Source organism: Marmota monax, unplaced genomic scaffold, assembly GCF_021218885.2.
Source record: "Marmota monax isolate L192 unplaced genomic scaffold, Marmota_monax_Labrador192_F-V1.1 WCK01_AAM20220418_F8-fsc00001, whole genome shotgun sequence".
Taxonomy (NCBI): domain Eukaryota; kingdom Metazoa; phylum Chordata; class Mammalia; order Rodentia; family Sciuridae; genus Marmota; species Marmota monax.
The window spans coordinates 59,833,631-59,860,046 of record NW_026693777.1 but is presented as its reverse complement, the minus strand read 5'-3'; the positions used below and the strand labels follow the sequence as shown (position 1 = coordinate 59,860,046).

The following is a 26,416-nucleotide window of genomic DNA, read 5'->3' as shown; positions in this document are numbered from 1 at the left end:
TTAATAGATTTTTTTTCAATCTTATACTTCCCTGTAGAAATTTGCAGGAAACTACCTTAGTAAATTTGATCTCAGTAAGTTTCATGGCAATTAAGAATGCTTGTTTCTAAATCAAAAATAAAATAACTCATGATCAATGTGATATGATTTGGGAGAACTTAGCTATCCACTAACAGAATGAGAATAATATTCTTAATTAAAGCTGTAAAACTATAAGGTATAATCATACAGATTGCATCTAACACATAAGGAACATTTGATCATCACAACTCATTAGAAAACAGAGAGTTTTTAAAAGATTTCATTACTTCGGTTTCTTAGCTGTTAATTGGTTTAAAACAATGAATGCCTAGTAACTGGGATCTGACTCAGTCATTGTTCTCAGACACTGAATTCAGAAGGCATTTCTGATTGACACCATTGTTTTGGCATCATCTCTCTGGTGTTTTATTTTTAGGGTTTCAGAATGTGAACATTTTACTTTCATAGACAAAGAACTTCAAAATTTAAACAATTGTCATTTAAGAAGAAAAGTAATTCATGCCAAACAAGCTATGATGCCTAGGAGTTCTTAAGTGTCAAAGATAAGAATTGCTGCCATTTAGACTAAATAAAATTAGACTGGTATAAAGAATGCTATTATTCAGAATCATAGAATCGTTTACTTTTAAAATTATAAGACACCTTAGCTGAAATTTTCATTTACATAGTAGCACCACTTAAGAAACATTTATGGTCCAGGCACAGTGGAGCATGCCCGTAATCCCAGTGACTCGGGAGGCTGAGGCAGCAGGATGGCAAGTTCAAAGCCAGGCTCAGCAACTTAAGGAGACTATAAGTAACTTAGTGAGACCCTGCCTCAGAATAAAAAATTAAAAGGGTGGGGGATGTGGCTCTGTGGTTAAACGCCCATGGTTTCAATCCATGGTACAAAAAAGAAGAAGAAAAGATACATTTATTAGCATCTGTTAAGTAGCCCAGCTAATGCAACCATAAAGCAGGGAGATAAATAATAACATGAATAAAAACACATGGGGAGGACAAAAAGAGAGGGGTGCATTTTTTCCTGGGGGCAGCCAGGTCAGGGAAGAACTGATGCGAATGAGCAGGATTTCCCAGAGTAGGGAACAGAGAGATGATCCCAAGCGTCTCTCCTTGGCTTCCTAACACTGGCTCTCCTCCTCCACTCTCAGCTATGGCCAAACTGTTCTTCCAGCCTCACATCTGGCCGTACCTTACCACAGACACCTGCTCCTGTCAACATCCCCTCTGCCACCCCATCTGCAATTGTGCTTGCAACAGTCCTGTGCTCTGCAGGCATCACAGGTTCCTGTGCTCTCTGGAAAAGCCTTCCCATCCCTGTTTGCCTCAAGAACTCTTCTTCATTCTTTAAGAGCCCCCAGGCCCTCGTTGTAGAAAGTGTCTCTTTGTGTATTTCTCCAGCTCTCTACCTGTGTGTTCTACACTAATTATTGTACACCATTGGTTTTTAGCTGTTTAATAGGCTGCCTCTTCTATTAAACTGCACATATTTCAAACCTTAATAGGCATAGAACTGACCTAGAATATGCCAGACATGTTTGTTAATAAGCAAATGGCTACTGTTCCTGCATCAGAAATAGCAGCAATAAAGACATCTGAAAATATGCTTTAGTTAAAAAGTAGAGTTCTTTATGGAGATGGAATTTCAACAGTTAGAAACCCAAAAAGGATCTGTGAGTGAATGGACACTTTTGCTACCCCCCACCCCTTGAAGTTCTTTTCATCCATTTGGAATTACCTGGCCTGTGCCACAGAAGCCCACCCACAGATCAACTTTCTGAAAAAGCAGTGTGTACACCACTACTTGTTGCAAACAGGTTTTCAGTAGCAAACCTTCCTTATAACCAGTGCTATGGCTCTAGCTCTATGACAGGAAGTTTCATGTGACACTGCTGTCTACTCAGAATTGTGCCCTTTCGTGAACGTGGTGAAGATCTGTTCATCTGTTAGGTCACTTAATCGGTTAGTATCCTGATATTTTGCCAGAACAATGGGATCTATATTGCAGAGGAATAAGGGTTGATGATAAATATATCAATGAATCCAGTGACAAAAGTCTCCATTCACTCACAGATCCTTACTGAGTTTCTAACTGTTGGAATTCCATCTCCGTAAAGAACTCTACTTTTTTTTTTTTTACAAAGAATCAACTTTATTAGACATTTGTGGTTGGTTTCTCTTCTTGCCCTTGCCGGTGACTTTGGCTGGTGTGAGGACTGGAGCTGTGGCCTGTACAGAGTAGAGGAGATTTTGTTGATGTAGTACAGACCAACCATGGAGAAGATGAAGCAGGTGGTGACACAGACTCGGTGGATGAGGCCAGATGCAAAGAGAGCCAAAAGGAGGCAGAGGAGGATCTCAGGGAAGATCTTTGCTTGGAATCCTTTGCCAAAGACCATATTCTCCAGATTATTGAAGGCTGTGAGAGAGAAGACGAAAAGGCCGGAGCCCAGCAGGCCCCCCTGGATGGTGAGCCACTCGGTGGAGGCCAGCTGGCAGCTGTACATCTGCATCCCTGCGAAGAGCAGCAGGGACAGGAGAGAGGACAGAGCCAGCGAGGTGCCGGTACCCACCACCATCATGCCCCAGCAGTGGGTCAGATCCGAGCCTCCGGCCAAGAAAGAGGAGAGCCGAACTGGGCGCGGTTAATTGTGCGCATAAGAACTCTACTTTTTAACTAAACCGTATTTTCAGATGCCTGTATTGATGCCATTTCTGATGCAGGAAGAGTAGCCATTTGCTTATTAACAAACATGTCTGGCATATTCTAGGTCAGTTCTATGCCTATTAAGGTTTGAAATGTGTGCAGTTTAATAGAAGAAGCAGCCTATTAAATAGCTAAAAACCAATGGTGTACAATAATTAGTGTAAAACACACAGGTAGAGAGCTGGAGAAATACACAAGAGACTTTCTACAACTGAGGCCTGGGGGCTCTTAAAGAATGAAGAGGTTCTCGAGGCATACACTGAATCCAATTTAATCAATACCTCCTCGAGCAGCATTTTCTTCCCCGTTGTCAACTCTGGGTTATCTGCTGAGGTTATCATCTCCTGTGCATTTATAAACCTGATCACTGATACTGTGAGTGGTCCACAGCCTTACCAAGCAGGTCTATGTAGTGTGCTGTGCTGATTGTATCAGGTTCACTATTACAATAAATGATCTCCACTTTATGATTTGGGGGAAATTAGGGGATGGGACAGGTAGGTAAAGCAAAAAGAGAAGAAACGAAAAGCATAAGAAAGGCAAACTCATAATGCCCCAAATATGCAATCCATTCATAGAATTTGGAGGCTCACACAACAGTAAAGGGAAATGCTACTATCTAATCAAAAATTTTTTGTCAATATGAGGATTCTGTGAAAGAAGATGCATAAAGGCAGCATGTGTGTGTGTGTGTGTGTGTGTGTGTACATACTTATGAATATTTAATACCTCAATGACCAAAGAAGACATTATTGCCAACTACTATATTTTTACAAGTAATGTGACACTGGATGGAAGTGCTATGGAAATATTCTAATGTAAAACAAGGATGAATTTAACCAATTAAAATGACAACTTGTACTGAAAACCTGAATATCAATCATGTAAAAATGTCGTTTTTCACTTCACTATTAAAATATAGTGCTGATATGCTATGCCAAGTGTCAGATTTTTAAAAATCGGCAATGAATTTATGAATAAAATGATCGTAATTTGGTAGTAGAAAAAAAAAAGCCCATTTCCTTATAGTTAAAAATAGAGTGAGAGAGGGTGGGAGCAGCTGAAGGTGTGTGCAAGACAGGTGGGAGCCACTCTAACTCTGTCTGAGGTGCCTCTAGCCTGGGCTCCCCGGGGGCATGGGTTGGGGGGGTGTCCTGGGGAAGTGTAAGAACAGGGTGGGGAGGGCAAGCTCGGGAGCATCCAGGCAGGCAGAAGTCGGAGGAGGGCAGCACAGGAGCCAGGCCAGAAATCCAGGCACCCGGGATGGGATCCTGCCGGAGCAGGACTGGTCCCCGGAGCTGCTGCTCCCACTCTCCTCCTGCCCCCTCCAGCCCACCCTAGCTCCCTCCATCTCTCCTCCTGCCTCCTCTCTGTCCTTTCTTACTCTTTTGCTCCACTCACTTCCCTTTGCCCTCTCCCTTGCCTTCACTTCCATTTCCCTTCCTTCCACCACCACTTTTCCCTCCTCTCACTCGCCCTTTTCCTCACTACAGTCCCGCCTAGCTTTCAGTGGTGGAAAACACGGACAGTGTGCAGGGAAAGGCCCTGTGATCTGAGCAGGCTGGCCGTGCACACTCACCTAAGGCTTGACCTAGGTCAGGCACTCACGAAGTGTGTTTCTGAGCATTAGTCTAATTCATTCTCACAATCATTTATTCTATTTGACCGAAGGAAACAGCCCGACAAATGTTCAGCAACTGTCCAACATCCAGGTCAGGGAGGAGGAAGGCAGAGATTCGAACCCAGGGCCTTGACCTCCTCATCAGAGGGAAGCTGTGCGGGCCTCTAAGATAGTGTCTGGCCTTGCGCTTCTGGATAAACTTCCCAAAAAAGGCTGGTTCCTTCCCTGGCTAATGTCTCTTCTTGCACATCTGATAGAAAACATTTCTAATAAACTAGATGTGTTTTCTAATAAAACTTTTTAAATAAAACTTTATAAACTAGATTCTAGGAAACAGTATTCATTGGTATATTTAAAGAAATATTATACTGTTTTCTGTTTGGGGCTAATGGAAAATTGTTAAGAACCTACTATATAGCCTCCTTGTGGCCAAATCTGTCTTTTCTGGGTCCCAGTGTGCTGGGGTTACAGCTGGACTGAAGCAATGGTTACTTGGTGGTTGGGGAACCAGAGCACACACATGAAAAGAACAATTTGTAACATGTATTTTGTTTGAAGAAATTTGGAACATTTTGGAAAACACATCTTCTTGAACTAAAAAACAGGGTTTTTCTGTGATTAATAAAATATTATTAAGATTCAGGGGGCTGGGGATGTGGCTCAAGCGGTAGCGCGCTCGCCTGGCATGCGTGCGGCCCGGGTTCGATCCTCAGCACCACATACAAACAAAGATGTTGTGTCCTCTGAAAATAAATAAATAAATAAATATTTTTTTAAAAAAAAAAGATTCAGGGCCTACATAGACACATAAAGAATAAAGCGAAAGCTGACACTCAGAAATTGCTACTGTTGGGGCTGGGGATAGCTCAGCGGTAGAGCATTTGCCTGGCATGCCTGAGGCTCTGGGTTCAATTTCTAGTACCAATAAAGAAAAAAAAAAAAAGAGAAATTGCTGATGTTATAACAATTTACTTTTTTTAAAAAAATCTCTCTCAGGTACATATAATTTTCCTCTTAAAATAATGAAAGCATACTTCACACTATATGTGTACTCTGCATTTCCTAACTTGAACTGTTATGCCCATCTCTCGATGTTGATATAAAAAAATACAGATCACTTTTTTGGGGAGGTGGGGGTGCTGGGTATTAAACCCAGGGACTCAGGCATGCTAAGCAATCACTCTACTACTGAGTTACTTCCCCAGCCCTATATCACTATTTCTAATAACGGCAAAATAGTCCCCCAAACAAATATATCATAATTGTTAGCCAGCTCCTTACTGATGGACATTTACACTGAAATACTGTTTATAATCATGATTTAGTTCAGCTTTTTGGCATGTTGTTTTCCTTCCCTTTGTTCTACAAAATGATTCAGGTATGTGGAAATAAATGGAGCAAAGTACAAGCTACATGCAAAATTCAAGTTAAGATGAGATGCTGCTAATGAAATCTGAAGAATCAAGAAGTGATAAGCCAGCTGATCTGTAAAAATGACATGGGAGACTGAAACAAGGCAAACACTCACGCTGGTTTCAATGTCTGTCTCGGGCTCTGTTCTGTTTGCTCAAAGAGGAGGAACTATATTGTCCAGAGTCATATCCCCAAAACCTGGCACATAGTAGCTGACCGACAAATGTTTGCTGGATGAGTGAATCTCAGGGACTCGTGTCTAAACTGAAGTAATTTAATAATGCTGGGTGTGATCAACTGAATTATACTTTGACCAGCAAATGAATATACAATAAGAAAGGGGATTGGGGGACAGGGTTGTGGCTCAGTAGTAGACCGCTTGCCTAGCATGAGTGAGGCACTGGGTTCAATCCCCCACACTACATAAAAATAAACAAATAAAGTAAAGGTAATGTGTCTGTCTACAACTTAAAAAATATTAAAAAAAAAAAGAAAGGGGATTGATACATACAGCATGTCTAGTCAAAACAAATTTTCTTCTTTTAATTTTTAATTTTTTAAATGTTTACTTTGAGATAGGGTCTTGCTACACTACCTAGACTAATCTCAAACTCCTGGATATAAATGATCCTCCTGCCTCAGTCTCCCAGGTAGCTGGACTATAGCATGCTACACTGCACTGGGTAATTTGAAGAGATAAACTGTTTCCAAGAACCTAAGAGTTCAGAGCAGCAGGAAGAACAATGGGCAGCTGTAGTTAGCTGCAATTCTGATACCAAATCACCTGGGATGTAGTTCTGTTCACTAGAAATAGAATAGCTATTTTATAATTTAATTTTTAAGTCATTTCACAAATTTCAAATGGATATCTTGCTTAAAATATATAAAAAGAAGACTGAAAACAACAAGAACTTTAACAAGTTTTTTTTCGTACCATTCATACATACCTCTGTTCTGGCAGTGAAAGTAAATTACAAAATGAATCTAATTTACCACCAGAGAAAAATCACAAGAGATACCATTTCTTCCACTGCATTGGCAAAAATCATGTCTGATAAGATTAACTAATGACAAGAATCTACATGGAACAACAGCAACACCAGATGAAAATGAGAATTGGTATCACTCCTTTGGAAAGCAATGCTCAATATCTACTAAAGCTGAATATGCAGAAATCCCATGACCCCAAAATTCTACTGCTGAGAACTACTCAAAAAACTTTACAAATATGTTCATAAGGACACATTTACAAGGATACTTAAGATAGTGTTGTTTCTTAACAATTATTTTATTTCTGATTAACATACATAAATTTTACATAGTAATGTGGTTCAGTGTGCTATTTCCATACATGCATATAGTGCTCACTAGTCAAATCCAACCTACTTTTCCCAGCCTGCTCTCTGAGATAGTGTTGTTTCTAATAGCAAAAAATGCATTTGGGAGCCAGATACCCATTATTAGGCCACTGGTGAACCTACTGACATATTCATGCAATGAAATAATAAAATAATAAACAGTATTGAAAATTAACTAATTAGATTTACAAGCCAAATTTGAAAGAATCTCACAAATACATGAAGTGAAAAAGGCAAATTAAAGAATGATATGGACACTATGGTGCCATCTTAAAATATATCAAAAATAAGCCAAATCTATAACAAGTAAAGAAGGTGAACATGGAAACAACCAATACCAAACCAGGGTTATGTTTTTTTCTGAGTTGGAGCTAGAGGGAATCAGCAGAATACTGAGGGAGTCGGATAAACAGACAGATGTTTTACTTCTTTTTTTTAATATTTATTTTTTAGTTGTAGTTGAACACAATAACTTTATTTTATTTATTTATTTTATGTGGTGCTAAGGATTGAACCCAGGGCCTCGCACATGCTAGGCAAGTGCTCTAACACCGAGCCACAACCCCAGTCCCAGATGTTTTACTTCTTAAGCTCAATTTTCTACTCTATCATTTAAAAATAAAGAAAATTACTTTTTCCATTTCCCACTTTTAAAAAATGACAAAATATGTAAATTTTTGTCACACTATTAGACTCTCCAGGACATGCCCAGAACTCAATCTTGCCCTACACATTCTAGGCCCACAAATGGAATTTCATGGCAATGGTAACTAATCTGCACTAAATCTCTACCCTTCAAGCATTTCATCCATACTTAATAATATGGTATTAACTAGATGTTAATATTTCTATAAGTGGCTACAGGCTAAGTGTCTAGTAATAGAAGAGGAGCTAATTAGAGCATCAATGGCTATTTATCAAAGACATCTACAGCTATTTATCAATAGAATATCAATAGCTAATTAAAATTATGGTTATACAGACTATGAAGTAACATAGGAAATATTTATGTGCTAGTTATAATGCCAAGGTTTAAGACCAAAACAAATTGAATCTACAGTATTATATACAACCATAATCAGGGTCTGGAATCCCAAGCTTTGCTCCTTGGCATTGCAATTTAGGTGGTACAAATATTTTAACTTACGTTTAAAGAATCCTGCCAATTCTCTACCACCACTACCAATGCCACTATTGCCATACCCCACTTTCTTCTTCCTCTTCCCTTCCTTCTCCCCATGGTGAGAAGTCAACCAGATCCTAACCCAGCAGAGGTGTTTGGAGCAGGAGATCCAGGGCCAGAGCCAAGCAGTCATTGTCCTACTGTGTGCACAGAACACCAGCTATCTGCCTTCCCCCACTCCCCACACCAGCTCCTGTCCCTTTTCCAAGCATGGATGCTTTCATGGACTCATGCTACTTTTAATGCTATTTCCCTTTTCCCCCTCTCTTATACACCATTCCACTCTTCCCATGCCAAATTTCTGGAGTTTCCCCTGTGGTATGGGTAGTCAGTAACTGGCTATATCATTTGTTTTTGGTGAGAGCAGGAGGAGGACTGTGCAACTGAAGCCTAGATACCTACTTTGCAAGGCCAGTGTACCCAGCATGATGAAGCCAAGGGAAGGGCCACTGCTCACCACAGGAGCTTTAAGTACTCCAAATTGTGTACCAAGCAAACAAAAATGGCAAGTAAGCATAGCTACCTTCTTAACAGGCAGCTCATCTCCCCCCAACCCTGACTAGAAATTTGGAGAATAAATGAGCAATCCTGGATGAAATATCCTGTGTTTGCATAATCAGAGATGTAGAATGCATGATGGATGTGAGGTGGATCTAGGGAATTTTTTGGTAAGTCCTCAAGGCCATCCCTGGCCTCTAAGGTACTGGGTATCCTTACCAAAGGGTCTGTCTTCAGACAATATTAGACCAATGGCAGATGAAGCATCCATTCATCTGTTATACACTGATGCTTTTTCGAACTTACATTACCCAGCAACCCAGAAATCCCTCCACCATCTTGGAAAGGACAGGGCAGGAGTTCCACACTGGAAATTTATTATAGTAGTATCCTTGTAAATAGTGGAAAGAAATAAGACAAAATGTTAATCGTGGCACAGAGTACATTTTTATTCTGCTCTTCCTTATTTTCAGAACTTTAATAAGTGGGGTACTTCTTGAGTAAAAGAATGGACCAATGAACAACAACAAATGCAGACAGTGCTCATTTAATGCTATCAAAAACAAGAAAAGGTCTGAAAGAGCTTACGGTTCAATTAAAACAACTGTGCTGTCAATTTTTACCTTCACCTCATTCTCTTGTGGGCACATAATAAGGCTTGAGCCTGTCACCCTCAGCAAAGTCATGATTGCAGCCTGGATTGCCTGTAGAAGAAGATCAGGCATGTGGCACGGATACAGTGGTTCTGGAGTGCCACCAGCCAGCATTCTAAAAGCCTTAGTTCCAGGGAAAGTATGATCCCTCTACAGGGTCCCAGGGCACATATTCCCAATGTCCTTTGCAAAAATGACCTGATTCTACTTTGTAAGACTTGCTTTCTTTCCCCTCCACTCTGTTACATTCACAAAGGGAACTCCATTGGAGACAGAAAGATGAGAAGAGAATGTGTTTGATTCACAAAAATGGATTTCAAAATACTTAAAACATTTGCAATGGTCTTCCAGCCAGACCAGTGGTCACTGCATAACTGAAGGGATCCAGTAATCCTGCAACATACATGTGGCCTCTGCCACATACAGACAGGCTCACAAATGAACCCCCGGAGCCCAAAGAACAGCCATTGATGTTGCCTTAAGCCACTCTCCACAGCTTAGAATAATGTTAACATTTCTAGGAGAACCCCAGTAAAAACACGCTGGTTTTTGTTCTAATCTATTAATAACAGCTATTTTGAAATACTATTTAAATCTTCTATTGTTATTTGAACTTTTCATGGATTATGTCTCCCCAACTGAGCTGCTTCAGGGCAGCAGGGACCACATCCTATGTAAGCTGCAGAGTGCCTCTTCACAGATGCTCATAAATATGTGTTCATTTGCCTTTTTGTTTTTCTAATTTGGAAAGGCCCATCATTTTAATTATTTAGTTGCTCTGCTCAAATGACGTATCGATGGTTGACTCAAGGTGCCCCTCCAGCTGTGAACTTGGCAGACTGCTTGAGGTCACCCTGCAACGGGCACAGGCATACACACGTGCACACACCCACACCAAAAAAGAAATGTCTTAATATTACTTTTATCAACAGCTATATTTGGCAACTTTTCTTTCTAGCATTACAGAAGACACATTACCAAATGTTAAAAAGGGAATCTGCCAAATGAAATAGCAAGAACAGAAAAAAATATTATTTAAAGCCGGCATAAACTCTCTACCTACTGAACTCTCTACCTACACCCCCAGATGCACCAGGGCTCACATGGGAGGGGAAGACACGACTTTGTGTTCTTGTGCAGGCAAAATGCTAGTTGTGGCTTTGTGGAATCGCTGAGGGAAAAGCCAAGGGTGTGGGCTTGAACAAGGACCCTGCCCCAGCCTGTGCCCTTTCCTCACATGCAGAGGGAGTGGTGGCACTGCTCTGCCCCACATGGGAGACTCCAGGAGACTCTTTTATTTGGAGTAACAACTGGAGCGCAGCATATTAATTTTATAACTATTTAGAGAGAGCAGGGGAGGACTCTTGAGCTCTTCCACAGATAATTAAAAATGCAGGAAAAAAAAAAAGAAATCTGAACTAAACAAAAAACAAGCTGAAGACACCAGGGGTTTCTGAATAACATCTTCCCGGTTAAACAATTTTAAGAATTCCATAATGCGAAAGCAACCCCCACACATTCTCTCCCACACAAACTCGCTCTTTATTGAAGCCACTCTGAGCTGCAGCAGCAGGATCTCTGCCTTCACCTCTGCGGTTCCTTGTCCAGGGAGGACATCATCTCCATAGAAGCACTAGGGGTGGCGGAGCCCACCACCAGTCAGCAAGGGCAGACACACCCTGAGGAGGGACGTCAGCAGTTCCCCACAACCTCAAACACTCATCATCCTAAAATCTGATTTTTAACTTCAAGAACAAATGTTGCTTTAGCAGAGACTAAAAAATTCAGGTCTTTTGAAGCTTGTCAAACAGCAAATTCCCAGTAACTTTCCTGGTGTTCCAGAAAGAGCTGATTATTTCTGAAACAAGTATTTGATGATCACCAATAACTACATCTTTAAAATAGTAAAGGGGTTGGGTGGTGCACTTGCTTAGCATGCTGAAAGACCTGTGTTATCCCCTGCACTGTAAAAAGTCAATAAAATACCAAGAACCACTGAGCCATGGAAAAGAATCAACAAAAGACAACTGAATAGTCACACACACACACACACACACACAATTGAGTTTCCTATTTTTTCAAAAAAAATACCTGCTTTTATATTAAAAATTCATGGAACATAAAACCACATCTGATCAGACAAAAATGAAGTAACCAATGTAGGGAAATGGAGGAAACCGAAGCATTATTGACCAGAAGGAACAGGCAGGAAAAGTGAAAATAAGGAGGAAGAGGGGATGAGCAAGGGGAAGGCTGAGGAGAAGAGGCAGCACTGAGGGAGCCTGAGGAGGGACAGCAGGAGGCCAGACAATGCAAAGAACAGGTGGCTGGGGCTCCAAAGGGAGGACGCCTGAGAAACTACTCCTCTCACATTCAGCTGCTCATTTGGGGTGTGAAGAACTAGATGGGCCATATTTAATATGCTCTGTGAGGTTTGTCTACTCATTTTCTTAATCAAATATGCTCTTTCTTTGTCTTGACATAAACACAAAATTAAGACATCATTGGGGGGGGCTGGGGATGTGGCTCAAGCAGTAGCGCGCTCGCCTGGCATGCGTGCGGCCCGGGTTCGATCCTCAGCACCACATACAAACAAAGATGTTGTGTCCGCCGAAAACTAAGAAATAAATATTTAAAAAAAAAAAAAAAAAAAAAAGACATCATCAGGGGAAATCATTTTTCCCACTTACAACATGGAAATACCTTCCCAAATTTTCCACCACTTTCCTCAAAGATCCTAGTTTGAACCAATGCTCATCTGACTCCAAGGGGAAGGCACGGGTCTGACATCCTTCATCAAGGACTGGATGGTAGTGGACAGCTCTACCATCACTGTGTGCGCTCACTTCATGATTTAACCAAATACTTTAGTCAAGTCAACAAACATTCATTGACACTCTTCAGCGATGAACAAGACACAGTCCCTGCACTGCAAGAGCTTTGACTCAACGGGGAAATAGCAGTAGCAGACCACCAAGCAAGACTGGAGAAGCTGCTAAGTGCTCCAGGAACAAACCAGCCAAGGCTATGGAACAAAAGGATGGCTGGATCAGTTTGAACTATCAGGAAAAGCCTTTGAGGAGCAGGCATTTGAGTCGGATGTTCCAAGGGGTGGGCTAAGTGAACTCAGGGCAGCAAAGGGAAAGATGAAGAGGGGACAAAGCAGAGGAAATACTGACTGGTGGAAATCAGCAGGTAAATAGTGGAGGTAAGGCTGGAAGAGTTGAGTGTGGCCCGTGTGCAAAGGCCCTCACTCCATGATTGCTAGAAACAGGAGACAGAGCAGGAACAGAAGGAAGAAACAAGTTGAGAGAGACTGCACCTCGCACTAGTTGACAACTGGATGTGGGAGAGGAAAGAAGAGCAGAAAGCTTAACCCCAAGGGAAGAGAATGTCAGCTCTAAATCATCAGCAAGGGCACCACAGGGCCACTCAGAAGAACACACATGCAAGCCCAAGTCAGTGACACCCTACAGCCAAGGGCAACAGCACATGTCTATAATCCCAGTGACTTGGGAGGCTGAGGCAGGAGGATCACAAGTTTGAGGCCAGCCTTAGCAATCTAGCAAGACCCTGTCCCAAAATAAAAAATAAAAGGGGATAGGGAAGTAGACCAGGGGTAGAACACTCTTAAGTTTAACTCTCAGTGCCTTAAAAAAAAAAAAAAAAAGGAGGAAAAGGGCATCCTACAAAATAACCAGCCTGTGCCCTTCAAAAGTGTCAAGGTCAAGGTCACAAAAAACAGAACAACTTGGGAAATATGCCTCTAACAACTAATGTAACAAGGATCCTGGATGGACTCCTGGACAGAATCTTTTTGGTTTTGGTTTTTCAGTTTTGAGATCTTTCTTCCCCTCTTTTTGTATAAAGGATGTTATTAGGACAATTGGTAACACCTGAATAAGGTCTGTAGCTTAAATAACAGGGCTGAATCAATCTTAGTTTCCTGATTTTGACACTTGTTATACAAAAAATGACCTTTTTTAAGAAAGAAATATTCCCTTATGTATTTAGGAGGGTAAAGGTATATCATGTCTACATTACTCTGAAATGGTTCAAGGAAAAATTGCGACATCTGTATGTGCGTATACGGACACATATATGATATATATATAGATTCCGAGAATGAGAGAATGTGATAGAGTAAGAAAGACTAAGCAAGTGTAGTACAAAGCTAATATTTATTGAATTTTGTTGAAAGGTATATCAGAATTACTTAAATTATTCTTGAAATGTTCCTGTAAATCTCAATTTTTTTCAAAGTAAACAATTAAGAGACAGGAAAAATGCTTATGGAAGCCAGATGACAGAACAGTCAGGCTTTCTGGTATTAAATTCTGAATGGAATTTGAGAGAAGGAGTTGAGGAGCTGAGCAAATCAGGGTTGAAAGCAGGGCTCTAAGGTCAGACTGATGCCAGAGTTCCTTTCCCAGATCTGCTCCCCAAAAGCATAGCCCCCCCTTGGCTTATTCTACTCCCCTCTACTCCAGGATCCTCACTATATGACAGGACTAAAAAGAGCTGGCCACACAGAGACGGATGGAGCACTAAAGGGTAACATGGATGAACCAGGCTCCCAGGGCAGCACAGGGAAAGTGCCCACTCCTCTTGGCTATCAGGGGCTGGCAGTGAGATTGAAGGTGGGAGGCAGAAGGGAGCAGGCCAGGAAAGGAGGAGAAACAGTCAAGGACAGGGTCTCACCAAATCCCTACTCCTAGAGGCCAGAAGAAGAAAGGAACAAAGGAGGTCTGAGTGGGACCTGGAGAGCCAGGCCTTAGAGACAGGGAAAAAGAGAAGCACAGAAGGAAGGCTGACACAGGCAGCAAAGGCAGGGGAGCAGGGCACCACCCAGGAGCTCTGGACAGCACAGGCTCAGATCTGCTGCCAAAACACCCCTGCTGGAGCCCTTCAGGGAGGAGATTCAACAGAAAGTAAGAGTGAAGCCATAAGAGACAAGTGGGCAGTCAAAGGAGAGAAACTTGAAGAGAGTTGGACAGGGCAACAGAGTAGAGGACTGTGCTGTCCTATATGCCAGCAAATAGCCCCATGTGACTACTCAAATTGTGTGGGGCAAGGGTGCTGGGGATGGAACACAGGGCCTCATGCACTCTGAACATGTGATCTACCAGTGAGCCCTACTCTCAGCCCCGTGGATGTAAATTTTCTTAAATTTAACTGAAATTACAAAGCAAGACCCATTTTGCAAGTTCAATGGTCACATATGGGTCAATGACTACCATGTGGACAATCCAGTATTTTCCCTCACCACTGAAAGTTTTATTGGATAGAGTGGGGACTCTGGCAGGATTTGTTATACGAAAGATGTCCTGAATACATGGTGTAGTGAGGGCTGGAGCAGAGGAAGGAGGGACCAAAATAAAAACAGAGAAAGGGAATAACAACTGGAAAAAATTCCCAAAAGGGGCAAGAAGGAAGGAACAAAGTCCAGAGAATGGACAGTGTGGTATATGTGGGTTAATCTTAGTGAAGGGACTTATAGACATTTTCTTCCATTGAGAAAGAGAAGATAAAGGACAGGGAGAAGCAGAGAAAAGTGTTCAGAGGTACTGAGGAGGGTGCAGTGGGAATTTACATTGAGGTAAGGACAGTAAACTAGAATGTAGACATCCTTAATCTTAACAGTAAAAAGGGGCTACTTCCTGAAACGGAAGTACCTCGAAGTTTAAGTAATGGAAAGATATGGCATTCAACCTCTAAATAGATGCAGACAGAGTTAATAAATGGTGCTTTTTTTTTTTTTTTTTTTTGGTTTTGTTCATAGACAAGCAAGATCTCAGTGAAATTAGAACCAGCATAATTTGCAATGGTAACTAGTCTGAAGGTCTTTGTGATTTTTCTCCTGGATAACTTGGCAGGATGGGAGAAGAATATACAGATAACAAGGATGATTTTGGATTGAGGACTAGAATATGAGAAGCCCAAAACGTTAAGACAAAGGATTCTTGATTCCAGACAGAACTGAAATGGCTGGCTACCTATACATTCCAAGTGGAAAAATGGAGCCATGAGGGGCTGAAGCTTTGGAACAGCAAGCGATTTAGGGACCAGAGTCTTAAGTGATGGTTAAAATAGTGCACAGTGAGTGGCAGAAGTCCAAGTTTCAGCTCTTGAAGGTAGAAAAATTCCCAAGTCTAAATAGGTCCAAGATATTAGCAGTTGAAGTAGAATGAAAACTGAAGCCATAGAAGTTAATGTTGAAGAACTTCAAAGTCAATGAATTAAAAGAGCCTCAATGTATCCACAAAGTCACTAGCAAGAGACAAGACAGAGAAGGGAAAGAAGCTAGCTGCTCACACTGTTTCTTACTTTTTTGTGGCATCAAAGGAAGTGATTCCCAAACCTGAGTGAACATCAGAACCATCCAGGAAACTCTGTTTTCTCTCTCCCTCCCCAATCACTCCTCCTTCTTTTGGGGTTTGTTATTAAAATAAGGATCTTTTAGGTCTCACTCATCCTCATGATTCTAATATGGTATATTTAACAGAGTCTAACAAGCCAGGCTTTTCAAAATGTTCCAGGTAATTCTGAGGAGCCACCAGGTTTAAGATAAGAAAGAAACCAGAAAAAGGAAGGTACTGGGAAAACAGAACTACTTTTAAGAGAAGACTTGGTTGGGAATGAGGTGGCACTAAGAAGCAAGGGGAAGAACATCCCCTTCTGGTGCAATGGAGAGGACAGTAGAGAGGATTCTTCTGAGTGGAGTTGTTCATTCAGGCTCTGATGTGAGGGGAGAGAGAAAAGATAGGCTCAGCAAGAAAATAAAGAAGTATGGCTGCAGGGTGCAAGAAAAAAGACACTGAAAGGCAGTCTGGAGTCATACAGGTCAGTGCCCTGCAGAGAGAGGAAGACCAGTTTGCTATGAGGGTTCCAAGTACAATGAGATATAGTTCATTAAAGAGTTTGTAGGGTTTAGTGGTTGAATTTCTGAACAGTAAGGATTTTCCTGTTTGAATGCTATCAGATTTCTAAGATGCAAACCATTAAAGATTATTAAGCCCTCAGGTAAACAAGCTTGCAGAAGCTTATTTAATATTGACAACTTTATCTTCCTAACTCATATTTTTATACAGATAAAATCAAATTTGAATGACTATCAAGGGCATCCTTGAAGCAGAAAGTCAAAACGGGCATGCATCCCAAGGGATCTGTGAGAGGAATCCAGAACACTTCTTCTTTCCCTCTCAGGAGAAGGTTTATGGAAGCAGAATATGGAAAGGGGCTTGAGTATCTTTTTTTAGTACTAACTAGGCTAAAGTAAAAGAAGTACCACAGCCTATTTGGCAAGCCCCTACACACACATACACACTTCATGACAGATACTATGCGCAAATCCTAGGAAAGGTTCTCAATAAAGAACATATTTACACTCACAGACCTCTTATCTAAAGAATAAGCTGCAAATGTTTGTCCCTGCTTCTGAGAGAGTTACAGCTCTGTGGATTCAAATAATTATTCTGATTACTCTTATGAAATAATTTCTAACACTGACATACAGATTTTAAGCTGAGGGTTTGCGCGTGCGCACTGTCACACACACGCACACACACAAAACCTCATGCACATTGAAGAAATGACTCACTTAATTTGCTGCTGCCTGCCACTACTGGGATTGATTTTACCTGTTCAAACACAAAGTTTTCTATTAGATCAACTTCAGGAAAGAAGTACTCCGGGAGCATTAATCCTGATTTTGTTCACTACGTTAGGGCACCTTAGGGGTTTTAACCTGTGCATTTTAGCAAGCACTCTCTAGACCACGACTGCTTTCTCCATTACTAACCTTCCACTAAGCAATAACATTTCTTGCCGTTTTGGGAATCAATTAACAAAACCCCTAGTAAAATTAATATGGTTAAGCCTTGTATATACAGTACCCGCAAAACCGTACTTTGGGGCCCTTTCTCAGCTCACAGTACAATGGTACAACAACCCCATGAAACTGCAAAGAACCTGAGTCCTTCTTTTCAAAGATGAGAAAAAGAAAAGCCGCGAGGGAACAGAATGATTAACCTGCCCAAGGTCACTCAGCTCTGAGTAGTGGGACAGCTGACTCGCTCTTACCGGTAGCAATCTGTAGACCACCCCAGCGCCCCCAAACAGTCTCTCCCGGCCTGTTGGTTTGCTAGCATGCAACCCCCGCGAAAATGCAATGCCAGTTGCGCTCTGTGCCCAACTTCTCCCCTTCGCGTCAGCATGCAGTTAACCCTCTCGCCCGCAGCATGTCACATGGGCCACGCGCAGCTCTCTTTCTTCCCCATGCCTATCTACTAAGCTGGGGCCCCAAGGTCACCGGCGGTCCCAGGGAGCGCCCGCTGCCAGGACCCGGAGCGTGGCGGGCCGGGGACTCGGGGCGCGGCACTCACCGGCGCGGGGGGCGGGCGCGCCGCGGCTGCCCATATCCTCGCCGGCGCGGCTGGGTGCGGCGGCCACTGGCGCGGGCTGTGCAGGGCGCCCGGCTGCGGGCCCGCGCCGCGGGGAGCGCCGTCCAATCAGCGCGCGCCTGCCGCCTGGCCCCGCGCGCGGCCCGGCCGGGTTCCCGGCTCCCGAGGGGCGCGAGCCGCCGCGCGCAGCCCGAGCCGCTTCCGGGCGCGTTGCCTGGACGCGGTTGCCGTGGCAGCCCGAGCTGGAGGCTTTCCCCGCGCACCCGCGCCCAGCCCGGCGGCGCCGCCCCTCCTCCCTCCTCCTTCCCACACCCAAAATAGCCTCTCCTCATCGCTGCTGTTTCCCACAGAGCTAGCATCCAAGCGCCTCGGAGTTGGCGAGCGGGGATTTCGCTTATTGGAAAATAAATCCTGTTGTAGGACTGGTTGACTTGAATGTAGAGTTAGGTGTTGAAATGGTGCCTGATTAAACCATGGCGTTTGCATTGTAATTCTCCCCAAAGCCCTAACATCCCTTATTTATTAAATCTCTTCCCCACAAAAAATAATTATCTGCCCGCTCCTCCTCAAATCGGGGAGAAGTTAGTTGACGAGGTCACGGTCTGGTTAGCAGCTCGCGCGCTGATGCCTCACCTGTACAGGTGAACGAACACCCTGGGCCACCAAGTGCCTTTTAACGAATCACCCTGACACCCACAGCTGGGACCCAGGGTCACGTTTCTCGGCAAGATACGACGCAAGGAAGAATGCTACACCCCTCTTCTTGCCAGCCCTTCCTTCTCTCCTCTGCCTCATCCTCTTCCCAGGGCATCCCAACTCTTTCCACCTTCCTCGCAATGACGGATTCTCGGCAGGATGCACAAACCCATCCACTCATAATTTTGCTTCCTCTCCATGGGCGGGATTTGAGCGGAGCGGTAGACCCCCACCTTTGCCCGCCTCGCTGCGTCTGGTTCATACCTCTTTCGTGGAGACTCTCTCCTACTTACCCAGCGCGGGTCCTCCTGTCTGTCTCCCCACCCGCCTGAGCCTCTCCAATCCTGGATAAGGAGTGTGACACAGTAGGAAGAGCTGTGGAGTCAGGCAGAGCCGTCTTGGAATCCTTGCTTCAGCAGATATTTGTGTGTTGTCTGGGTATTCTGAGGCTATTTCCTTGACTTTATAATAGAATAATACCCCCAACAAGGGGTTAAAGCATCTGTAACACTCATTCCGTCAACAATGTTTATTGGATGCCTGCTAAGTGCCAGAAACTATGCTTAGATCTAAGACAAACGGAAAAGAAGGAAAAAAGAAATGTGACCCTCTACTCTCATGGAGCTTGCAGCCTGACATATGTTAATCAAATGTCATAGACACAGGTAAAACTGCCACTGTAACAAGAAGGGTCCTGGCCTTGAGTTCTGTGATATGGAGATCGGACATCATAGCTTCCCTTTAGCACTGGAAAAACCTAATTATCATTTTTTCCTATTCTCTGGTAGATTCCCATAGCCTGGCACCTGATATGTAGTTAGTTAATATATATTGAACTGAATCCTATGTCACAATGATGACAATATCAGTCATTTTCCCAGTGACTTTCTGCCACTTAAAATATGTTTGAAACATACATAACTTGCCACAATGTCTAGAAGGACATAGATGTTACCAGAAAGCAACCATTCAAGCTCAGAGCCCATTGTGAAGAGTCCAGACACAGGTTAAAAATGTTATTTTTCCTGTCTCCATCACATCGCCTTCCAGGATAAGATGTGCATCTCAGGTGAACACATGACTGTCCCCTATTGTTTCCACATCTCTCCTTCCTAATCTACTATCTCTCTGGTCTAGCTCCATCCCTGCCAGGACCCACTTTAGTCAAAGCCTCAGGGTACCCACTCTTGGCTTTCTAGGAGGATGACAGTGGCTCTTTGTATTCCTTAGAATGAAACACCCATAAAAGAGAGGAAACTCCCTCTTGCTACTTCTGATGGCCTTCAAAACATAACTTTGATATTTTATCTACCACAAGACTCCCTCACACTGTAGGTAAGGAAGGTGAGTACCTGGATGGTGAGAAGGTAAAGGGTCCTTGCCACATGGATACACTCTTCTATTTAGGCTGACATTAATTTCCTTTTTAACAACTATAACAAATAATATAAGTAAAAAAATCATACTTAAAAAGATTCATTAACAGTAAAAAAAAGTAATTGTAGTTCTTTCAGAACCTTGACTCCTCAATACAAGCCCTGAGAATTCTAAGTAGTCTTGGATTAAGCTCATGACTTCCCACTCTGATCTACCTTTTATTTTTTTCTTTCCAGGCAATTTTCTTTTGGAATCCTAAGGAGATGAAGTTTGGCACACAATAATTTAAACCTACCCTAATTTCTTTTCTTTTTGCTATTTCTGTAAGATAAATTGCAATCAAGTATCCATTTTTCCAGAATTGTTTTTATTATAATTCATTAGAGGAAATGGATTTTTCTTGCATTATCTTAATTAACAATCCATGATTTATCACAAATTATTTATGCTGGCAGAGATTACTAAAAATAGTCTTAACAAAGAGATCAGTTGTATAAATTTGATGGCAATAATACTAGTCACCAACCAGTCATTAAAAACAAATAATTTGTGCAGTATATGTGCCAGACACTATAGGGATTTTTTTCTTTTTTTCTTTTTGTGGTGTTGGGGATCAAAACCAGAGCCTCCTGCATGCTAGGTAAGCATTCTACCACTGAGCTACATCTCCAGCCCTGCAGGGATATTTTTTAAATGAATTTTTTGCACAGCTGGGTTCTTTTCCTAACTGTCCCTGCACTGCCACTGATCTAGACGATTAAATGTACAGGACATCTGTGAGGACAGTGAACAGGCTCATCTAGATAAAGGTCAATAGCTTGTGTAGGTCAAAAATGGGTTTTGTTTTGGTTTTGGTTTTGGTTTTGGTTTTGGTTTGTTTGTTTTTGGTACCAGGGACTATACCCAGGGGGGCTTAACCACTGAGCCACATCTCCAGCCTCTTTTATATTTTATTTAGAGACAGAATCTCATGAGGTTGCTTAGGGCCTTACTAAGTTGCTGAGGCCACTTTGAAATTGTGATCCTCCTGCCTCAGCCTCCTGAGTTGCTGGTATTACAGGTTTGTGCCCCAAAAATGGTATTTGTAAAAAGACTGGTAAGTAGTTGGGTCAAGAATGTGGTAAGTTTGGGGGCCGGAGTTGTGGCTCAGTGGTAGAATGCTTGCCTAGCATGTGTGAAGCACTGAGTTTGATCCTTGGCACCAAGTAAAAATAAACAAATAAAATAAAAGTATTGTGTCCATCTACAACTAAAAAGTTTTTGAAAAAAAAAAGAATGTGGTGAGTTTGGGATGGATTCAATTATCAATTATCACTTTATCTTTACCTCAATATTTTCAACAATGGCTTGTAACTTTGTGGAAGGTCCAGATCTATTGGAGAGCTGTGCTACACATTATTCATTCTTAATAAGGTGCCAAAGAATTGAACCACAAGGACAGGTCATGTGCAGGGACCAGAAGAGGAAGATAGTTCCCACAGGGGAACAATGAGGAAGAACCAGAGTTGTTAGGGTGGGGACAATGTCAGAGAGGGAATAGGTAAAAAAAAAGTTCAAGGACAGAAAGCTCCAGATGACTAAGTGAATAGATCACTTGTGACCTTCATGGATGTTTTTTAGTTACCACATTGCTGTGGGTAGTAGGAAAAGACTAGATACTGAAGAAGTATAAGAATGGTGTTAGTCACTCTTTAAAGAAGTTCTGCAGTGCAGGGAAGGTGAGAAATAACATCAGTACAATGTCTCTCATACCTATTGGCCACTTTCAAGATAGAAAAAAAAAAATAGCCTGTGTTCACATATACTGTTGTAGAGCAAAGAAATGGGAGAGCACAAGACATCACATTGCACTGATCAACAATCTAATCTATCATTAATTCATTCTACCATTAATTTCATAATTGCTGTATCTGTTTCCTTTTAAATTTTTTTTATTTTATGTGCTGCTGAGAACCGAACCCAGTGCCTCACACATGCTAGGCAAGTGCTCTACCACTGAACCACAACCCCAGCCCTCTGTTTCCTTTTTTTAAAAATACTTCTTCCATTAGGAGAAATCTTACTGAATAAAGGTGGGGTTCAGACTTTGGGACATTATTCTCTTAACAACAAACTAAAAAGTTGAGTTAACAAGTAGTTAACACAACATATGTTATTCTTTATGGCTTTCTTTGTTTTCCTTGCTAATAATAGAAATGTCTTAGAATTAAGGAAATCTCTTTTCCCCTCTTTTATTTTATGTGTAAACATAATAGATTTTTCATATGTTTTGAATATACTCTAATTGGCTTAGTAGTTTCACTAGTTATTTCCTTTCATGTGTAGGGAAATTCTCTCAAATAGTATGCTTTATTTATGAATTTGTATCTATTCATCTCACAAGAATTTTTTTAAAGTAAGTACACCTAAGGCACACCATCAGAGAAAGCATAAAATTTTGTAAAGATCCTTCCTGATATTATTGGTGTCTTAACTTAGATAATTGCTGGTGTACAAAAGAAGGCAAATTCAGCCTCAGGTGTGTAGCATACAACTGAGACATAACAGAACATAATACCACTCACAAGAAAGATAAAGAAGGCTTTGTCTGCCCAGGGCAGTGGCACATGACTGTAATCCCAGCAGCTTGGGAGGTTGAGACAGGAGGATCGTGAGTTCAAAGCCAGCCTCAGCAACAGGGAGGCGTTAAACAACTCAGGGAGATCCTGTGTATAAATAAAATACAAAATAAATAGGACTGGGAAGGTGGGTCAGTGGTCTAGTGCCCCTGAGTTCAATTCCTGGTACCAAAAAAAAAAAAAAAAAGGAAGAAGAAGGCTTTGTCTGAAGAGATTATGGCCAGAAATTCTAGGATAACTTCATAATAAAATTAATTCCTCCCAAACTCAGTTCAGTAGCAAGAAGAGTACTACAAAAAAATCCCACTACTCATTGATTTTGGAAAATTTTTCTTTCCTATTTCCAACAATTTTCAGAAAATATACGTGTGTGTTGTATATACACATATATACACAACACACACACACACACACACACACACACAGGCTTTGAGTTAATTTGAAGGTTGTTGCTACATTGGCTCAATCCAGTCCAGCAAGTGTTTGTGAACTGTCTTGCCTTAGCCAGTCATGACACCACAGTCAAGAGAATGGAGTCTCACATAAGCTGACACCTTGTTTTGGCTTCTTGCCAAGTAGTACATTATTGAACAGTGATCTTCATAGGTAGGAGAATTAAAAGACAACTTTTCCTTCTGTTCAACAACAAAAAAGAATGACAGCACCCACCACATGAGGTTGTGGTATGCAGTGCCCAATGCCAAATCATATCAAAGCCAGGAGAAAAAACTAGGAGTATTGATTCCATATTTTTTGAAAATTTTTTTAAATATTTTGTCGATCATGGAATATTTCTATTAATTTTGATTTTTTTTTTCTTTTGCAGTGCTAGGGATCAAACAAAGGGCCTCAACTTATGCTAGGCAAGAGGTCTACCACTGAGCTATACCACTATCCTTAATTTTGATTTTTTAAATATTGCATTAAAATATTTACCTTGCTCTCTGAGTTTTTGGCACCTTCTTAAATTTTGTATTTGAGATGAGTGCCTCACTCACCTCCAGTTGGCTCCAGTGTACTCATGGTCAATGATGACATTTATGTGTCAAGCCCTGAGCTAAGTGCTCACCTACAATATTTCATTTCTTTCTTCCAACAATCCACAAATAAACTAAGGCTTAGAATCCTTACATGGCTGGTCCAAAGTTCCAAAGCTGTCAAGTAGTAGAATTTGAATCCAGACACCTCACAGCCTGTGCCTTTAACCAGGTGCTAAATTACCTCCCAAGAATAACCTGTGTCTAAGGACAAAAAGTATATTGTAAACGTCAGTAGCTAAAGTGTTGGCATAATGAAAACTAACTAAATACTTCCTTTCCCTCTTCCTTCCCCTAAGGACATATCAAAGGATATAAATAATATCATATAAAAATTATTTTTAGAGAGCAAATTCACTTTAAAATTCTATTTGTATTTTATAACTTAGTCTACACTAGCAAAGAGTTAAATCTATAAATCTATAAATCTGATCAAAGACTCTTTCATTTGATATCTAGAGAGTAAGAAACATTTGGGGGTTTGAGCATTTCTAAATAATGAAATGAAAGCAAGGTTTTATGAGTATGTGCTTGCCAGCAAAAGGCATATAGTGTGATGCCTTTTTAAAACTGTTAATAGGGCTGGGGTATGGCCTAGTGATAGAGTACTTGTCTTGCATGCATAATGCTCTGGGTTCAATTCCCAGTACTTCCTAAACAAATAAAAATCATAATAGACAATATGCATCTGCACTTAGAATAAAATAGATATTATACAGTTACTCTTAAAAATAAAAATTTCAAGTGTAATTGTCTTAGTTTCCTCAACAACATTCTGAAACACTGTTTTTCATGCACATAAACAGATTTTCCAAGCCCATGTGAACAGGTTGTACCATTTTCTATGAGGTGATGGAGCCCCACATAATTATGTATGGGTAATTAGCACTGTGGACACAAGAAATAGCTTTTTCTTTCCCTTGGAAACATAAAAACAAGATGTCATATTTTTTCCCCAAAGGATGTTCCTGCTGCAAAGATACTAGAAATTATCTGAATGTGCTCGGGCAAGTTACTTAACTTCCCTTTGACTCAGTCCTCATCTGTGAACTGAAGATAATGAAGTGTGAATCCCGTGGGGTTCTAATGGAGATCAAAGGCACTGATTCATTATACAGCTTAGAATAACATCTTAGTTATTATTTACACTATTACTCATTATGTATTATATATAAATATTATTACTATTATTTTCTTCTAAGACCTAATCAGAAAAGTGCAGATCTAGTTAATCCTAGCTTAACTATTATAGCTTACACATGAAGACAGAATTTGGTAATTAGTCTGCTTGACTCACCCCTCACCTTATTACTGACATACTTGTCTTACACAATTCTCAGTATCCTTCTGTTATCAGCCACACCCAGAACATGTCTTTCCCTTGCATGTTGTTATCAATGTCCTATTCAAATGTATGTGCGGCTCTTAATATCCTAGACCACTTTTTACCACACCTAATATAAATTCCAAGTTCTCCAGAACAATGAGTGGCATTGTCACAGTATGGTTTGTACCTTGTTTATCTGAATCCTTCCTTCACCACCTACATGATTCAGTCAAATTAAGTACCTATCTAGGTCCTTAAAATGGGACAGAGGTCTATGTATTTGGTGGAAGTGGCATCACCACCCCATTCTCTCTACTCCCACTTCAGGTTGAAGTCATTCTTCCTCCCAGTGGACATCTCTGAGGATGAATGTTACCAGCAATGGCTGGAGTCAATGGCCACCACCATTAGATAATTCTCTTGTCCCTGCTTTCAGTTGTTTGGCTTGTTTTTGTGAACAATAAAGTAAAATTTCAAAGAACGCTGGAACAATAAAGACTGCCAAGTTCCTAGTCCTACAATCTAACCCATGCTCAATTTTCTTAAGACTGTCCTCCACCTGCCCACTCTGTTCTGAGCATCGGGAGAGGGCCTATTCCTGACTGGGACCTCTGCCCAGAACTCTTATGCCAGACTTGGGGCTTGGGCTGGGAATATAGCACAGTGGTAGAGCACTTACCTCCTATGCAAGAGGCCCTGAGTTCACTTCCCAGCACTGCAGAAATGAAAAACAGAAGAGGAAGCTTAGTTTTCCCTGGCTTATTTTCTCCCAAATTCATTTAGAAAATTAAGTCTGATTAATACTGGTTTAACTCTCAATACACGGAGGCAGAATTTGGTAATTCTAGTACATAAAAACCAGAGCATTCTTTTTTACAGATCTCACTGATACTTATTGCCAAATTTACTTAATTGCAAGATATACCCAATACCTAACCTTAGCAAAATCATTTTGACTCTTCTTCCAAGGCAGACTCTACCTTTTTTCCACCCAAGATATCAGCTTTCTTTTTATTAAGTTTAAAAGGGGGAAAATTATAATAATTCTTCAAAAAACCTTCAAATAGACATTTTTCTGAGCATCACTAAAGGAAGGATGACCAATAAGAATGCTTGGAGTAGCTCCCTAAATCTTCAGAAATTACACAAGAATTTTTCCTATAACTGAAACACGTAAGTATCTAGATTTTAAAAACCACCAATTACCTGGCAAAGTGAGTGAAAAAAAAGAATCATATCAAGACACTAACAAATTTTGAACTTTTAGAACAGTAAAGAAAAGGTAAGGTCCAAAACCCTCTGGACAATAAATATATCACATACAAAGAATCAGAAGTTAGACTGACATTAGTCTTCCCAGTAGTAACACTGGAAGAAAGAACAATACTTTTCAAAATTCTGAGAGAGACTTATTTCTATTCTAGAATTCTATATCCAGCTAAACTATTCAACCAAGTCTGAGGCAGAATACACTTTCACATATG

The 26,416-nt window shown here is 41.2% G+C and overlaps 1 protein-coding gene and 1 pseudogene across 3 annotated transcripts in view; both read right to left on the bottom strand.

The window, feature by feature from the left end:
• The window catches only part of Fam81a (family with sequence similarity 81 member A), a 52,694-nt gene extending 33,809 nt beyond the window's left edge, over nucleotides 1-18,885 (bottom strand). The window contains exon 1 of one of the 3 annotated variants that reach the window (XM_058584847.1): nucleotides 18,867-18,885. The gene's annotated coding sequence lies outside the window, so the exon portion shown is untranslated. Of the gene's footprint in view, nucleotides 1-17,859; nucleotides 17,962-18,866 lie in introns of those variants that run through there. The other 2 variants (XM_046461798.2, XM_046461800.2) reach the window with 2 other exon arrangements.
• LOC124104097 (keratinocyte-associated protein 2-like) lies at nucleotides 2,164-2,701 on the bottom strand (annotated as a pseudogene).
• Nucleotides 18,886-26,416: the final 7,531 nt, after the last annotated feature.